Source organism: Carcharhinus amblyrhynchos, chromosome 26, assembly GCF_965287045.1.
Source record: "Carcharhinus amblyrhynchos chromosome 26, sCarAmb.v2.hapA, whole genome shotgun sequence".
Taxonomy (NCBI): Eukaryota; Metazoa; Chordata; class Chondrichthyes; order Carcharhiniformes; family Carcharhinidae; genus Carcharhinus; species Carcharhinus amblyrhynchos.
Genome location: NC_137349.1, coordinates 30,397,652 through 30,403,204, shown reverse-complemented (window position 1 = coordinate 30,403,204; position 5,553 = coordinate 30,397,652). Strand labels below are relative to the sequence as shown.

Sequence of the window (5,553 nt, the reverse complement as noted above, 5' to 3'; positions counted from 1 at the left end):
CTCTTTCCCACACTTCATCTCATCATTGTTTGACATCCAACCCACAACGGTGCTGTCATCAGCAAACTTGAAAATTGAGTTTGAAGGGAATTTGGCCACACAGTATGAGGTGTATAAGGGGCTGAGGGCACAGCCTTGCAGAGTGCCAGCGTTGAGGGTGATCATGGAGGAAGTATTGTTGCCAAACCTTACTGATCGTGGTCTGTTGATTAGGAAGGCTAGCATCCGGTTGCAGAGGGAGGAACCGAGCCCCAGAACACAAAGCTTGGGGATGAGTCTCGGAAGTAATAATATGTCTTCGGTCAGAATTTTCTCTTTTTCCCAATGTTCTCCGCCCAGTTTTGAGCACAGGACATTGGTCCACCTCACAACTGGCTACTTTTTAACACAAGTATAAAGATAAGGGATGTTAAAAAAGAATCCGTACCAGTATCTCTTTAAAATGCGGACTGCTGTAAGGTGCAGCATCAATTAACAGCATAGCTGTGTGCTCCCTGTGAGAAACACGAACGTAAATCCCATGTCATTAATTGTATCCATCTTTCTGTGGGCTGTTGTAGAACAAAACACATTGTCTATATTTTAGGTGTCAGGTGCCACATATCTACATAACATTTCCTGGCAGTTTTATACCCGAGATTTGTATCCATTGGGAACCACAGTAAAAACAGTGAGCTGCTCATTTCTCTTCAGCGCATCCAGACACAGCACAAAATGGCACAATCGTTCCAATTGAGATGAAGCGAAAGGAATAGAAGGGTATACTATCAAGGTGAGATGAAGGAGGTAGGAGGAGGTTTGTGTGGAGCATTAACCATAGTCCAGTCACACGGTTGGGTCACACGGTTACTGCCATATGGGGAAACACAGTGCACTGTGGTTAGCACTGCTGCCTCACAGCGTCAGAGACCCAGGTTCGATTCCCGGTTTGCATCACAGTCTGTGTGGAGTTTACACACTCTCCCATATCTGCATGGGTTTCCTCCGAGTGCTCCGGTTTCCTCCTACAGTCCAAAGATGTGCGAGTTAGGTGAATTGGCCATGTTAAATTGACCCATAGTGGCAGGGGGCTAGCCATGGAGTTATGGGGATAAGGCCTCGATGGGATTGCAGCCAGTGCGCTGTAGGATTCTATGACTATCTGTTCCATTTTTGGGCTGCAATGTCTGGATTTCAACACGTTACTTCTAACCAATAGATTCATAATGATTAAATATGAAAATACACAGGTAAGAAATATTGTAAACTTAGCTGAGCATTGCATTGTTTCTTCAGCATGTATAGGGCATGATCTTACTTATTGTTCAAACCACACTTCCAGTGTAGCGAGGTCAGAGAATTTGACAGCCAGTCAAATTTCTGTTCACTGTAGCGAGATGGGAAAATCCCACTAGTGTGAAGAGTTATTCCTGCCATTATTTCTGTAAAATAGGTGGAATGGTCACTTTTTGTAGTTTAAATAATATAAGAGCTCCCCTGAATGACTGAGTAAGTTCATGCAGTGGCCTGGCCTACACTGACCAGTAGGCCCCACATTCAATTGCCCCATCTACACTTAAGTACCTGAATTCAGCTGGGGCCCAGGATTTTAGTTCATACGATTGGCCACCATGACCCAGGGTGAAGAAGGAGAAAAATAGCCAACAAAGATTCAAAATTCCTGATTATTATCATGTGGTCATTGTTGGAAAGTCAGTGCATGGGAACACTGGAACGGTGGCACAGTGGTTAGCACTGCTGCCTCACAGCACCAAGGAACCAGGTTCAATTCCAGCCTCGGGTGACTGGAGTTTGCACATTCTCCTGGTGTCTGTGTGGGCTTCCTCCGGGTGTTCCGGTTTCCTCCCGCAGACCTACACCTTATTCAATTAAAAATATCACTGAGCGGTGATGGGTAGGATATCTAGTGGCACAGTGAGTAGTGTCCCTGGTCCTGAGCCAGAAGCTCTGGGTTCAAGTCCCACCCCAAGACTTGATCATAGAATCATAGAATTCTACAGTGCAGAAGGAGGCCATTTGGCCCACAATCCCACCCAGGCCCTATACCCATAACCCCGCGCATTTACCCTAGCTAGTCCCCCTGACACTAAGGGGCAATTTAGCATGGCCCATCCATCTAAACCTACAAATCTGCGTATTGTGGGATGAAACCGGAGCACCCGGAGGAAACCCAAGCAGACACAGGGAGAATGTGCAAACTCCACATAGACAGTGACCCAAGCTGGGAATCAAACCCAGGTCCCAGGTGCTGTGAGGCAGCAGTGCTACCCAATGTGCCACCATGTCACCTTGATGACCTAGGAAAGGCACATTCTTAATGTGGCCAAACTGGTTGAATGTAAACCTGTAAATTTTTCCAACACACGCCAATGGCAGGCGGAAGAAATGGGAGAGATTCTTTGTCAACCATGAGATGGGAAGAAATTGGAGGCACTACCATCACTATGCCTTGGGCCCCTGATTTTCACCTTCACAGGTGGGCCCTCTGACCCATTACCATGGGGATCCAGCAAATTCAACATCAGGCACAGCTTCAGAAGGAATGGGGTAATATTTCACACCTCACCATTTCTGTAAGGCTCCACGTGTTAAAGCGAATGCTGGCACTGCAGCTTTTTTAATTTGATTTGATCTTTTATTGCTACATGTATTAGTATACAGTGAAAATTATTGTTTCTTGTGCACTATACAGACAAAGCATACCGTACATAGACAAGAAAACGAGAGAGTGCAGAAAGGTCAACTTAAGGCGAGGTAAGTCAATTTGAAAGTCCGATGGCAGCAGGGAAGAAGCTGTTCGAGAGTTGATTTGTACATGACCTCAGACTTTTGTATCTTCCTCCTGACAGAAGAAGGTGGAAGAGAGAATGTCGGGGTGTGTGGAGCCCTTACTTATGCTGGCTGCTTTGCCGAGGCAGTGGGAAGTGTAGACAGAGCCAATGAATGGGAGACCGGTTTGCACAATGGATTGGGCTACATTCACGACCTTTTGTAGTTTCTTGCAGTCTTGGGCAGAGCAGGATCCATACCAAGCTGTGATACAGCCAGAAATGCTTTCTATGGTGCATCTATAAAAATTGGTGAGAGTCATAGTGGACATGCCAAATTTCTTTAGTCTTTAGAGAAAGTAGATGCATTGATGGGCTTCCTTAACTATAGCATCAGCATGGGGGGACCAGGACAGGTTACTGGTGATTTGAACACCTGAAAACATGAAGCTCTCGACTTTTTTTTACTTAATGCCCATTGATGTAGACAGGGGCATGTCCTCCTTTACGCTTCCTGAAGTCGATGACAATCTCCTTTGTTTTTTTGACATTAAGGGAGAGATTATTGTTGCCACATCAGCTCAGTAGATTCTCTATCTCATTCCTGTACTCTGTCTCATCATTGTGTGAGATCCGACCACTATAGTGGTGCCGTCAGAAACTTGAAAATCGAGTTGGAGGGGAATTTGGCCACACAGTCATGAGCTCAGACTCATTGGGAAGCCAGTTAGAGCAGGCTGGTGCTAACAGCAGAGTTTGATCCTTTGCTCTGGTGAGGGTGGATTCGGAAGCGGATTTGAGATCTGCCACCTTGCCTTGCCAATGGGCGAGGTGGTGGCGCTGTGAGTTGAACCTGTCTTTAGATAAAGAACACAAGAAGCAGTGATCGGGAGCAGATACCTGAGTTAATTTGTTCTCAGCATCCCTCGGAGTTGCTGACATCTGTGAGCAGGCCATTGTTATCCTGACAGCGAACAATTAACATTGCACGGACTATGAATCAACCCCAGCGCTCCATGCACCACAATTACACAGTAATTCTATCCACAGAGCCATGCTGGCATAGGGATTATTTTAATGCCAGTCGCACAGTGGCACCTTAAAGAAATGACAGTGAACAGCATGATTTGAGAGCTGTTCAAACTTTCTGCACTTTATTCTTAAAGAAGATTGAAACAAAGCAATGGAACAAAACATAGTCCATGATGGAAATACTGTGAACTTTCCCTGTTCTCAATAATTGATAGCTGGAGTGAGTTGAAATAGCACTGCAATCATCATCATAGACCAGGGAAATGGAATAAGTATGAGTCGACTAAAGCTAAATACGACAAAATTTAGCCAGTGTTTTTTTGAATCATATGTATTTGGAAAATGAAATACATTTAAGAAATGATTTGAAATTGAATTGAAAATTTTGCATCTCTTCAGGTTTGGCACTATGTTATTTTGACAGTGACATGAGCTATACGAATAAAAGTTCCAATAATTCATTGACTGACATTTCTAAACACACACTCCAACCCAGCCAGGATGGAAGTTTTTCAGTATGTATTACTTTCTTTCTTTTTGGAACTACTTTTAATAAATAACACTCTCCCTTCTCTCATGAGTATCGTGAAAATTCCTATTTTAAATCTTTGCTAAAATAGCCATCTCAGTGTTATGTCTTTCCACAATCAGCAAGAAGGTATCTTTATGTGACACTAGAAAATCAGAAAACAATCCAAGGGATAAACTGAAACATTTCTCTAATCCCAAACATTTAAAAGTCTCCAACAAAAACCCTTAACTGGCTGAGTACTAAACTGTGTGCGAATGATCTTGCAAAGTTCGATATGCTTCAACTGTCAGTTATTTTGCAATCGAGATTGATACTCTTCCCTCCATTTTTTTGATGGGATTTCTCCACTCTTGCTTCCTCTCTTAAAAATATTCAGGAATTCTTTCCTCAGCCTACACCCAGTCTTTTCAGAACTGGTGCCTTTGTGAACTTTGGTGAGCATTGAGCCTTTACCTAGGTTTATCTTCCTGCATTTAATTTTATAACCACACTTGTCTGAATACTCTGCAGTGAACAGGTATATCGCCTGAATAGCAAATGATCAATCTCATATCAGGGCTGGAAATCTACCACCTCGCCCGCCCCCGCCACAGAATCGGTCCGACAAATCTCTGTTGACCTCAGGCGGGTCTGACAACCCTAAGTTCTTTGCATAAATAATAATGGGTGGGATTCTGTGATACTTCCCTGGCAGGGGTGAAACCATGATCAAGCAGGTGGTTTGCCCAGGATGAGGTTATTCCATTGCATTCTGGGTGTGCTGACGCCTGCGATGTCCCCAAATGCGGGATACTCGACTGCAAAATTTGTGGTAGTGGGGGACTGCGTTCGCACTCTCCCCTGATTTAAAAATCAAAAAAAAGGTGGAATTCTGTGGCCTCTCAGCCACATGTTTCTCCGCAGCTGGAGATGGCGGGATCTTCTGGTCCCACCATGTCCACGGGATTCCCCATTGATTCCACCCCACACCGCTGTGGGGTATGCCGTCACCTGCACCAGAAGATCCTGCCAATGTTACCGGCTGCAGAATTCCAGCCCATGTTTTACAATTTAACTGGACCAGCCATATAAATAATATGGTTACATGAAAGAGGCTGAGGGTCCCACAGTAAGTATCTCACCTCCTGACTTACCCTCCCCCCGAATCCTGTCCATCATCCACAAAGTACAAGTCAGGAGTGTGATGGAATAATCTGCACTTAGCTGGATGTACGCATATCC

At 44.6% G+C, this 5,553-nt stretch overlaps 1 non-coding gene across 1 annotated transcript; it reads left to right on the top strand.

The window, feature by feature from the left end:
• The first annotated feature begins 5,011 nt into the window (after positions 1–5,011).
• Positions 5,012–5,175, top strand: LOC145358930 (U1 spliceosomal RNA). Its single transcript, XR_013889526.1, has one exon. It is a non-coding gene; the product is annotated as a U1 spliceosomal RNA (small nuclear RNA).
• The last annotated feature ends 378 nt before the right edge of the window (positions 5,176–5,553 follow it).